This window comes from Dendrobates tinctorius, unplaced genomic scaffold (assembly GCF_039654945.1).
Source record: "Dendrobates tinctorius isolate UK_male_01 unplaced genomic scaffold, ASM3965494v1 ptg000009l, whole genome shotgun sequence".
Lineage (NCBI taxonomy): Eukaryota > Metazoa > Chordata > Amphibia > Anura > Dendrobatidae > Dendrobates > Dendrobates tinctorius.
In genome coordinates, this window is record NW_027361677.1 from 13,772,060 (window position 1) to 13,785,377 (window position 13,318).

Below are 13,318 nucleotides of genomic sequence, written 5' to 3' on the forward strand. Positions count from 1 at the left end.
ATTCCAATCATGTGTATTGTCCCACCAAGTTTCAGTGATTCCAATGACATCATATTTCATATTTAGTGACCCTTAGATGTCCCTTTGCTAATAAGGAAACCTTTATTTGACCCCCTTAGTCTAATTACCCAGAGTTCCTGCTGATAATTTCTTGGGCTTGGTTACAAATTGCTCATTACATCCGTTACTACTATATGATCTTATTTCGCCTTACAGTAACAGTAATACAGTAAGCTCTGGAGCAGATTCCTCTGGGATTCAATATCTGTCTGGGGACCACCAGGTCAACTGTTTTTTTTTTGTTTTTTTTCTAAATATTTTTCTATATATATAGAATACTTTATATTTTATTTGTGATTAAATTGTATATATTGATCTGATACTAGTAGAAATGAAAACACTCCCACTTTCGAATTATCCAAAAACTCCTAATTAAAAGTCTTGTCGGTTATTCCCAGCTTAATTATTCATGGCCGAGACAGTAGTAACTGGATGAAGGAACAAGCCACAAGTCAAAGAAGTTGTCCAGTTCAAATTGATAAGTCTGCATTCAGTCTGTGTGAATACAGACTTATGAATCCCTCCAGAGCTCGCAGAGGATTCGCAGGTTTACGATCCGGGCCGAGAGGGTATGAATGCATTATACGAAATCCCGGTCAATTGGCACAGCCTAACTTCAATACACTCGTAAAGACAAAGGCCATGCCCTGTAGTTGGCCATGCCCACTGGACAGCCGCTTCACTAGACGGGGTGCGGCCTCGATCTATACCAGTGTATGGAGCAAGGTCACGCCCAATAGAAGGGTCCCGGCCGCAAGTATGTAAAACTCATACATACCCTTGGGTCCCGTGTGAGAAACTGGCAAATCCCCATAGCGCACAGTGTGTGCACTGTGGGGATTCATAAGTCTGCACTCACGCAGAGTGACCGAATATTGACCGGACAACCACTTTAATGCCGTAGAATTAGAAAGTGAGTCACACAATGATATTTCTGTAAACCCCACTGACATCATTTCAAGTTTTGGAAACTGCGTAGAACTGTGAGTCATACCACTTGCATAACTTCCGAGTTTTGGAATCAGCAGATAAGCCTATGCTACACTGTCAACTTAAAGGGATTTTTCCAATTTCAGAAAACCCTTGTCTTGCTGCAGTTTGTTTTAAAAATGCAACATTTTACTGATCTTCCTTGAATCCAACGCTGAGTCTCAGCCGCTACTCCTAGTGTCTGTTACTGTCTAAGCACTAAGGTAACATCAACAATGCAGCTGCCAATCTGTGAGCTCAGTGGATCATGCCATCAACTCAGGCAGAGCCACTGAGCTTGCTAATTCGCTGCGGTGCTATTGACATGACACAACCAGACACTGGGATCAGCAGTGGATACTTTGCGCTGGATCCAGGTAGTAGGAGAAAAATAACAGTTTTCAAAAAAAAAAATGCTACAGACAGGAAATAAGCATTCTTTGAAACCGGAAAAGCCTTTTAACTCCTACTTTCTTGTATAGAAGCTACGGAAACCACGTGGCAAACCTGTTTCGCTTTCCAGAATACCACCCACCTGTATCCAGCATGTGAAAGATCGAAATGGTACTATCCATTTAAAGGAAAGACAAGACCTTCCACAAACCGTATTTAGGACCATAAATGTCATACAAGGTTGTACCATGCTCTGATTAGCCTGGTTGGAAAAATGTCATGAGAACCCATTCTGGTAAGCCCTGTCCTTCCAAGAAATATATGGTGATGGTTTGATACTTATGTGGTTTTTGGCTGTTTCTTGGAATGGAAAAATGATTGTTGGGGGAAATAGTGAATTGATACTCAAGAAATCAGTTCATTACCAGGAGGAAAGTAACAATATGGGCAGCGTTTTAGGTCAATGGTAGACCATAGTAGACTTTCAACTAATGTTTCTTGGGTTTGAACCCTTTACGCAGAGATTTATTTTATTCCTTGCATTTTATTGGGTTTTCCACTAGGTGTGCCAGTTTCCTTCTTCAGTCCCACCAAAAAAAAAATCAAATTCCTAGACTAATTTTGGTATATTAATGGTGAATGTGGACCAAAGTGAGTCATGTCAATCTTTGACCACCGTTGCCAAATATGTCAGAGTCAATGTCGTGTTTGTTACCAAGGTGTCTTAATAGATACAGTAATACTCACTTTATAGTATTAAGTAATGGTACCTAATAAGAAGCTATAACACGTGTCTGTATGAGCTACCAGCATCAAAGTCATTCATTCAATGGTATAAGAGTCAGTGATAAGCGGTCATAAAGGAGCGCTTAGGAATTAACCCATGGGCAGACAAGGATGTCAGGTCTCCACCGCAGCTCCAGCCGAAAACCTCCAATGGAGGATAGGAGCAATGAGAATGTGGAAAACGGTATTAGGAGTGCAGGGAAGAGACTCAGACAAGAGATGGGTTTAAACCGCAACACGTTTCGATCTGTCTTCACCAGGTGAACGTTCCACCTGATGAAGAAGGATCCTCTGTCAAAACGTGTTGTGGTTTAAACCCATCTCTTGTCTGAGTCTCTTCCCTGCACTTCTAAGACCATTTTCTCATTCACTCAGTGGTGGAAAGTTACCCTGGAGATAAATGACCCTTGATTGTCTATGTCTTCCCTTTCCAACCACCATGATAATTATATCTTTTGCTTACAAAAAGGAATATAATGTGCTAGAACATCATATAATCAGCCAAATATGTCAAGGCTACATTTAATAGCAACATTATCAATATCAGGGTGCATAGAACATAAGAGTAATCAAAACAAGATAAACAAATGAAGTAATTAAGTAAGGTAAGAACAGAAGGAGCCGGAAGTAATGTATGATTACACAAGGTCATTAGAAGAAGCTGGAGTGTTTAAGAAGAAACATTTATTAAGATAAGTTGTTTGATCATTTATTTCACAAAGTTTGGAATACAATATTCCCATTAGTATGACCTTGAAGGGATCATCATATTTTTTAAATGCTGGATGAATTTGTGTGCAATTAGTTTTATGTACACGAAGGCTCATTACAATTATGCAGCCTTTTAAAGACAAGGTGGAAAAATGGGTTCTTGAAAAGCATTGTAAATTAACTAATTTACCTACAGTCCGAGCTCTGGAATACATCAGCTGTTTCCAATTAATGTCTTAGCAAAGATCAACAATTAAAAGTTAGATTTATCATCTATATCATTACTGAAAATGGTAAAACCTATTTACGGAGAAAGCAAGAAATTAAGGAACGTATGTTTGGAAGTCGTTGCTTTAACATAGCAATCTACTTGGAGATGTTTCTTCCACAGTCAAGAAGAACTTTCTTCACAATCAGTATCTTAGAACTGGGTACCCCAACTTGAGTCCTCAAGAGCCACCAAAAGATCATATTTTCAGGATTTCCTTAGTATTGCCCAGAAGATAATTCCATCATTTGTGTAATACTAAGGAAATCCTGAAAACATATCACCATTATAACACCAATGGAACTTTGACAATATGATCTGTTGGTGGCTCTTAAGGATTGGAGTTGGGAAACACTGTCATAGGATATGTGTAGGGTATCCGTCAATGTAAAAGGGCTTCAATCGACAGACTTGGCCCAAGCCACACAGCACCCAAGGACTTTCCATTATTCTCTTTTCAATCCCTATATCAATCCATTGCAGAGGAACCATGGTTGTGTCAAAAGAGTAGGTTCTAAACATTGGACCAAATTGAGGATATAGTTGGGTCAGAATCAAGACGTTAGAGATAGAGACAAAACCATACACCAGAGGGGGTTAAGTTTTGATGATCAGGAAAGGAAGGTTGGAAGAAGACTACAATAACACTGCATGGTCAAATCAAGAAGAGTATCCAAGAGGTTAATCAGCAGAGGTATGAGAAATAATGGGTTTACCTATCCTACCAGTCAGTAACTTGGCCAGTAGGCAGAATATTTGCACGGGCTACCTACAACCTTATGAATTTGCATGGCTTCTCCACCAAGGGAGTTACTGTTGGTGTGTCGGGCAGCAAGAACATCATTTGAAAAGCACACCACAACCAACTTTTCCTCTGTCAAAATAGGTGCAAAGGCACTCAACAGCATAATCAGAAGAGAACTACGCGGGAATAAGTAACTTTGCAACATTATATTTTTTTTCAGTGTAACATCGTGTTTAATGTATTATTTATTTTGCTTTATTATATATTCTACAGCACTTTACCAAAAGTGCCATAATTGTCCCCATTGGGGCAACAAATCTAAAGTCCAAACATTGGGAGAAAATGAAAACTCCTTGCAGATGTCATCCTTGAAGGAATCTCAACCCAGGACCCAAGTGCTTGAATGCCACATTGCCAAAAACTTAACCGCCATGCTGCCAACATTCAGAAATACCAGCAAAAACATCCAAAGGTATAACGATAAGACAGTCTTAGTCATAATATATATAAACACATTTTCAAAATGTATATTATCACCCAACACCACACAGTGCTACGACGGAAAAGAGACAGAAATCCACAGAAACAATGAAATGTTTTTATTTTTTTTTACGGCCAAACAGATGTAGCAAAAAAAGTATCTCTAGACATTTCAACTGGCCTTGGGTCAATCACATGCTATTTCTGAACAAGTAAAACTAGGTCAAACATCCTGTAGCTGTATATATTTATATATGAAAAACCCAATAATAGTTAAAAGGCAGATGGTAAATTTTGAGCATGGTGAGCTTACAGCTTCAGGACTTGAAATTTAAAAGCTACACGTTTACGGGAAAGAAAATATATCTTTTCAGAAGTATAGAACTCAAGGAAGGGAAATTTCATCCTTGTACAACAATGGTCCGTGTTAGATGGGGCTTATTTCAGAAACTTTCATTCCCAACTATTGTTTTCGTAGACTAGGGCTTGAAATTCCCAAACACCAACCCATCAAAAAAATAAGCAAGTTCCAATTCCACGTTAAAAATGGCATGACAAAGGATCCTTCAATCCCTCTTAATATGTAGGATTCTCTTGACACCAATTTTCCCTAAATTCTTGGTTTGTAAGTAAACGACAGCACTTTTCCCTCCTTTCCAAAAGACCTAGTGGGGAATGTAGATGTCATAGACAAGACCCAGGACAATAATACTACACTTCTCATGCAGTGGTCACTCAACAAAACTAAATGACCAATTGCAAATTCCTGCACCAAAACCGGTTGCTTCCTGAGGGTTTCAAAGTCCAGTCTATGGCTACTACTTATTAAAAAGATCTCATACCCTTTGGGGCAAATAATTGGGACCTCAGAAATCCCACTCTTGTATTGAATTGCCAACTTTTGTGGATACTGCGTATCTAGACATACAGATCATAGAAAGTTAAATAAAACAATACCATGATATCTATGATCCGATGTCTTATTCCAGAAAAATCCACATTTTTCTTAATATGTAAATGAGCTGTTAAGATCTATGGACCGGATATAGATCTACCTGAGAATCTGCCTCAAGAGTTTATTTTAAGAGAAAGCGGGAATTGCCAGAATGAAACTCGCAGATCCGGAAAGCAGACTGTCAGTCATTACATGTCTCACACTGGTAACTCTCCATTTTATTTATTATAAGCTCTGAAGGCAGATACTCAGAGAGAGCTATGTCCAGCCCAAAAATCTTAACAGCTCATTTTCATATTAGAAAAGCATGGATTTCTCTGAGCTAAGACATCAGATTGCAGCTATCAAGGTATCATTTTATTCAACTTTCTATGACTTAAATGGCCTTTTAGATGGCTTAGGAGGGTTGATCCAACTTTCAATTTAAATAGAATCTGACATGAGATTCATGCTGTCCGAGCCACGATTCGCATGAATCAGACATTGGCTGTTTTACTTCATCCTTTTATGATTTAGTTTGAAACACTGCCACATACCTTGAAAAGTTGGCCGGTGACTGTGTATCTCAAGGAATGTCACCCCGTCAGATTCTCCTCACCCCACTTTCTTAAACTTTCTCCATCTAAACACACATATAGACCTGTCAGTCTCAAATAGTGGGGTGGAGAGAAGCATCTTGAGACCTACCTCAGCATAGTCCTTCAAGATGAACTGGTTTTCAAAATATGCTTAAAATGGCACAGAATAAAACATACTTGGCTGCCATAAAGTGCTTCAGGTAGCATAAATCTACTGTTGGTGGTCATACATTCCCAATAACTGTCATTCAGCAGCTATTCTTTCCAACCTTCTCATCGACATCCACTCAATGTATATTCTCAATGGGGAGATGGGTTATTATGATGCTGCTGGACATCTCTTATCTCTCTTGAGAAATTAGTATTGGCCATGTTAAAATTTACTATGCCCTGATGCCTTTTCTTTTACCTCTACATGTTGACAAAACGCGTAATAAGAATTAAATGGTCGGATGGCTTCATATAAATTGTCAATTTCGTTTCGGCCAGCTTTTAGTGTTTGTGCAGCCTTTGGGACCCATTTCATACATTTCTTGGGTTCATGGGTATGGAGTACAAATATTTGACAGGCTGCCATTAGAGATGGCGAGTTCTCCTTCAATGGAAGTCTTCAAACAGAGGCTGGACAGACATCTGCCTTTGACGGTTTAGTGAATCCTGCATTAAGCAGGGGGATGGACACGATGACCCAGGAGGTCCCTTCAATCTCTAACATTCTATGATTCTATGAAGATACCGATTAGATATTAGAAAAAAACTTTTTGACAGCGAGAGTGATCAATAAGTGGAACAGGCTGACACGAGAGGTGGTGAGTTCTCCTTCAATGGAAGTCTTCAAACAGAGGCTGGATAGACATCTGTCTGAGATGATTTGGTGAATCCTGTATTGAGCGGGGGGTTGGTCGCGAAGACCCTGGAGGTCCCTTCCAACGCTACCATTCTATGATTCTATCAAATATTCTACTTTTACTAATACTTACAAATTGCATCTAGGTAAATCCCCTAAACCTTAACTTATCATCTTTAAAGTCAGATTAGATTTGGAGAATCATTGAGAAAATAAATCAAAAATATCAACTGATGGCAGCTAGCAATGAACAATGCTGTTTTCTATGTACCTTAAACTTTTATAGATATCAAAAAGATGTAATTTCAAGTGTTTCTGCATGTTCTTTCCCTGCCTAGTGATATAAAAAGATATTCCTGTATCAGCATCGAGGGAACAAGCTTTTGCCGAAATTTTGCCCAACCCCCCAAAAAAATTAAAACACTTTAAATATTTACAATATCCAAGCAACCTGCTGGGTTCTACTTCCGACAGCAGCACAAGCACAAAATAATATTGTAGGTGTATAAAACCGCCTGCTCTTCTAGGTCGCTGTAATTAATAAATGCATTGGCTTTCTCTAGGACAAAATACAGCTCTCATAAAATTGTCAAGTTTAACGAGCAACACGTTGGATGACCGCCTTTTTATTTTTTTCCCGAAGACCAAAACCTGCATAGGATGTCTTCTGAACATGTGGTTTTATTACGGGATATCATTATGTCTTGTTACGTGTATAAATTCATTGAGTGCTTTAATTTTATCCTGGAGTCTTCATTTTTCTATTCTGCCTATGGCTTCATTAACATTTCTTAGAATTAAGACCTCCTTCATTATATTATAGCACGAGCCCTCAGTTATAGATAGTTGAGCCAGTCGGCAAAGCTCACACCGAAAGTCTAATTTCCGGTATCCTTATTTTTCAAAGTGTTTCATATTTATGTTAATATTTTTCTTATTGCTTTTTTTTGCCTCTTTAAGGTGCAGAAGCCAAGATAATTGAATAGTAATTCCGGCTCAAATTATATTCATGTGCCTATTAGGATGGAAGATGGAGGTTTCTACGTGGACTAAATGAACGCTGTATTCATGTGTGATTTCCCTTCAATGTTACATGGTGAATGAGATCATTCATTACAATATAAATTTGGCTTATTTAAAAAAAAAAAATCTCCAGCAAAATGCATGTTTCTAAAAATGGTAACATTTTTTAATACTGGAAACACGTTAGAACTGTTCCGATGGGTCACCTTGTCGCAGTGGGATGGATTATATGCTTCTTTGATCATTATAGCATTAACTAAGTATTGTCACGTCTCCGTCAGATTTGGGGCCTGCTGTTCCGGTCGCAGCCACTAGGAGGCGCCGGGCCGCCACTTCGCCGTCAGACTCAGGGACGGCTGTTCCTGCCTCGGCCACTGGGAGGCGCCGTGGTTCTATTACGTCGCCGGCAGACTCAGGGTCTATGGTCCCAGCTTTAGCCACTAGGAGGCGCCGGTCTGTCACGTCACCGTTGGATTCGAGGCCTGCTGTTCCGGTCACGGCCACTAGGAGGCGCCAGACCGCCACTTCACTGTCAGACTCGGGGACGGCAGTTCCTGCCTCGGCCACTGGGAGGCGCCGTGGTCCGCCCGTGAGTTATGGTGGTGACAGAGAAGTGGCTACTGCGCAGGCATCTGGTGGGCGCAGGCTCCGCCCCTCTGTCAGTCATCAGGGGGTTACTGCAACTCCATCTGGCCTGGTCCTGGGGGCGGCCCTAATGACATCACCAGTCCAGGAACCTGTGAGGGATGACCTGATCCCTCAAATACCTTGGGACTGGTCTTGCAAGCCGCCGGATATATTCTTGGTTCCCCTGTGTGTTACTTAGTGATTGATTTCTGTTTGACTCTGACCTCAGCCTGGATTTCTGACCCCTCTTTTGCCTGACGATTCTGTACTTCTGCTACTCTCCTGGTTTGTGACCTTGGCCTGGATATTCTGACTCTGCTACTTCCTAACGATTCTGTACCTCTGCCGCCCTCCTGGTTTTTGACTCTGACCTTGGCCTGAATTTGACTCTGCTACTGTCTGCCGTTTTTGTACTTCACTCTGACGACCGTCCTGCTCTGGCCGCTGCTCCTATTCAGACAGTACCTCCTGGGCTCTGTTGTAAATCCAGATCCCTGTATAGGGGTAAAGGGTATCAGTGTTTCTCGGGGTGTTGCCTGGCTGCAGCCCAGAACCGCAGATGGACGTTACATTATATCCGGCCAAAATATTAACTGCTTCTTGTGTATATACCCAACATATACAAAAGCAGTCTCCCTGAACTTTTTTTTTTTTTTTTTTTCTTCTTCTGACTGAGCTGATTTTTGGCCTGAACACCTGGTGCACTGCACAGCCAGGAAGATCTCTCTCATTTTCTTGGACAACTATGCGGCAGTCTGGAGTCTTCAGGGAGAGAGCTGTACCTCAGAGATCCATGCTCCTGGCACGTCAACCTCTGGGCAACTACTCTGGCTATGGTTGCCCAGAGGTTCAGGTATTGCCCGCAGATGCGGCTAAAGTTTTATTACCCATTTCAGTTTCATGTGGTCAGAAATCGCTGTGTTTAAACGCGTATGTGGATAGTGGCTCTGAAGGAAATTTTATGGATTCCTTGACTGCTAGGAATCTGGGTGTAACACTACTAACACTTAATGCCCCTATTAAAACCACGGCTATTAATGGCACGTCCATTATTCAGGAGGGGTGTTAAGTTTGTTACTGCCAAGGTTGCTATGTCTGTGGGAGCCTTACACACTGAGCTGGTGTCATTTTTTGTGATGGACAATTTAACCTTTGATTATCGGGAGTTGAATGCAATCACTATAAAAAAACAGTATCCGCTTCCACTCATCCCTGATCTTTTTAATCAGCTAACAGGAGCCCGTTGGTTTACTAAACTTGACCTTCGGGGGGCATACAATCTAGTCCGCATAAGAGACGGGGATGAGTGGAAAACGGCCTTCAATACACCCCTTGGCCATTTTGAGTACCTGGTTATGCCGTTCGGGCTCAGCAACGCACCTGCCGTATTTCAGCACTTTGTTAACGATATTTTCAGAGACATTTGTGGGGTGTATGTCGTGGTGTATTTAGATGACATTCTGATTTACTCTGCTGACCCTGTGACACACTCTCAACACGTCTGTTCTGTGCTACAAATACTACGTGAACACTCCTTGTTTGCTAAACTGGAGAAATGTGTCTTTTTTGCTGAGGAGGTACAGTTTTTAGGATACATGGTTTCAGGTAAAGGCTTCCGCATGGATCCTGCCAAGGTCCAGCCTATTAAGGCTTGGGTGCAACCAAAATCGCTGAAAGCGCTGCAGCGATTTTTGGGGTTCGTTAATTATTACCGCAAGTTTATTAAAGGTTTCTCAGAGATTGCCAAGCCACTCACGGATCTGACCCGGAAAGGGGCGGACGTGGCCAACTGGAATCCTGAGGCAATTCAGGCGTTTTCTACGTTAAAAGAGAGTTTTGTGGCCAACCCAGTTTTGGTTCAGCCGGATCTGGACCGTCCATTTATTGTGGAGGTGGATGCCTCTGAAGTCGGAGTGGGAGCAGTGCTATCACAAGGCACTACATCCCTCACTCAGCTTCGTCCATGTGCGTTTTTTTCCCGCAAATTCTCTCCCACGGAGAAAAACTATGATATTGGGAATCGGGAACTATTGGCAATTAAATGGGCCTTCGAGGAATGGCGTCACTTCCTCGAGGGCGCCAAACACAAGATCACGGTAATTACCGATCATAAGAATCTGACATACCTAGAATCAGCAAAAAGGTTAAATCCTAGACAAGCAAGGTGGGCATTGTTTTTCTCTAGGTTTAATTTTATAATCACCTTCCGCCCTGGTACAAAAAATGTGAGGGCCGATGCCCTCTCTCGCAGTTTCTGCCCCTCACAAGCCGAGGACTGTGAACCAGTTCCGATATTGGCCACTGGGATCATTGTGTCCGCAGTGTCATTGGACCTTCTGGAGGAGATCCGTAAATCCCCAGAACAAGCCCCTGACACTACGCCACCCAACAAATTGTTCGTTCCGCCTGCGTTTCACCTACAAGTGCTTAGAGAATCACATGACTCTGTCTTGGCAGGCCATCCTGGTCTCAATAATACCGCCAGATTGATAACTAGAAATTTTTGGTGGCCGACGGTGGTTAAGGACTGCAAAGAATATGTCTTAGCATGTGAGGTCTGTGCCCGCGCCAAGTCCTCCCATACTCGCCCTGCCGGCTGGCTCCAGTCCTTGCCCACTCCCGAGAGTCCATGGACCCACATCTCCATGGACTTCATTACGGACCTACCGTCCTCAGATGGAAAGACGTGTATTTGGGTGGTGGTGGACAGGTTCAGTAAACAATGTCATTTTGTCCCCCTGTCGGGGTTACCTAACTCGGAAACGTTGAGTAAACTGTTTATTGTACATGTGGTACGTTTACACGGTGCCCCGGTCAATATTGTGTCTGACAGGGGTACCCAATTCGTGTCAAAGTTCTGGAGGGCGTTCTGTAAACGCATTGGTATTGAGCCATCTTTTTCCTCGGCTTACCACCCTGAAACCAATGGGCAAACCGAACGTGTCAACCAGGCTCTGGAGCAATACCTTTGTTGCTACATCTCAGAATACCAGTCCGATTGGGCAGAACATCTGCCACTAGCCGAGTTTGCCCTAAACAATCAGTATCAGGACTCCATTAAGTCTACCCCCTTTTTCTGCAACCACGGGCTGCATCCGCGCTTTGGCTCATTCTCGGCCAGAATGTCGGAGCTTCCTGGGGTAGAGAAAAATATACATAGTTTAAAAACCATTTGGTCTGAGGTAAACTCTAACTTGAAAGGGGCCCGGGTTAGACAAACCTCGGCAGCGAACAAACGGCGATCCAAAGGACCGCACCTGGGAGTTGGAGACAAGGTTTGGCTCTCCACCAAAAACATCAAGCTTAAAGTACCGTCTGCCAAACTGGGTCCCAGATTTATTGGTCCATACGAGATTACAGAGGTGATTAACCCGGTGGCCTTCCGTTTAAAACTCCCTCAGTCTTTCAAATTACCCAATGTCTTCCACAAGTCTCTCCTCAAGTTGTATCGCTCCCCAATTCACCCTGTCCCGTCCCCTCCTCCTCCCGTTTCGGTCGGCGGGTCCTTGGAGTATGAAGTCCAGGGTGTCCTTGACTCCCGCCTTGTAAGAGGGTCCGTACAGTATCTGGTACACTGGAGGGGCTACGGCCCGGAGGAGAGGTCCTGGGTCCCTGCGCGGGACATCCATGCAAAAGCACTAATTAGAAGGTTTCACCTCCTTCACCCTGACAAACCAGGTTTTGAGGGTCCGGAGGCCCCTCTTGGAAGGGGGGGTACTGTCACGTCTCCGTCAGATTTGGGGCCTGCTGTTCCGGTCGCAGCCACTAGGAGGCCCGGGCCGCCACTTCGCCGTCAGACTCGGGGACGGCTGTTCCTGCCTCGGCCACTGGGAGGCGCCGTGGTTCTATTACGTCGCCGTCAGACTCAGGGCCTATGGTCCCAGCTTTAGCCACTAGGAGGCGCCGGTCTGTCACGTCACCGTTGGATTCGAGGCCTGCCTTTCCGGTCACGGCCACTAGGAGGCGCCAGACCGCCACTTCACTGTCAGACTCGGGGACGGCTGTTCCTGCCTCGGCCACTGGGAGGCGCCGTGGTCCGCCCGTGAGTTATGGTGGTGACAGAGAAGTGGCTCCTGCGCAGGCATCTGGTGGGCGCAGGCTCCGCCCCTCTGTCAGTCATCAGGGGGTTACTGCAACTCCATCTGGCCTGGTCCTGGGGGCGGCCCTAATGACATCACCAGTCCAGGAACCTGTGAGGGATGACCTGATCCCTCAAATACCTTGGGACTGGTCTTGCAAGCCGCCGGATATATTCTTGGTTCCCCTGTGTGTTACTTAGTGATTGATTTCTGTTTGACTCTGACTTCAGCCTGGATTTCTGACCCCTCTTTTGCCTGACGATTCTGTACTTCTGCTACTCTCCTGGTTTGTGACCTTGGCCTGGATATTCTGACTCTGCTACTTCCTAACGATTCTGTACCTCTGCCGCCCTCCTGGTTTTTGACTCTGACCTTGGCCTGAAATTGACTCTGCTATTGCCTGCTGTTTTTGTACTTCACTCTGACGACCGTCCTGCTCTGGCCGCTGCTCCTATTCAGACAGCGCCTCCTGGGCTCTGTTGTAAATCCAGATCCCTGTATAGGGGTAAAGGGTATCAGTGTTTCTCGGGGTGTTGCCTGGCTGCAGCCCAGAACCGCAGACGGACGTTACAAGTATCCTGTGTTATTTACATGTACTATTACTATTTAATGATTTACTGATTTGCTGTAAGGTATACAGTATGCCCATTTTTTATTTTTACTTTTTGGTTAGGTTTCGTATATGAAATGGCCACCATGTGATAGTGCTCTTAGACTTCACATGTAAACCAGCTTAAAGTCCAGCTCAGTTTTTTCGGTTTTGTCTTAAAAATACAATTAAAATGGCAGTCAAATCC

The 13,318-nt window shown here is 43.4% G+C and overlaps 1 protein-coding gene across 2 annotated transcripts in view; it reads right to left on the reverse strand.

Moving 5' to 3' along the window:
• The window catches only part of CDH8 (cadherin 8), a 473,060-nt gene that overhangs the window by 431,822 nt on the left and 27,920 nt on the right, over positions 1–13,318 (reverse strand). The gene's annotated exons all lie outside the window — the stretch shown is intronic.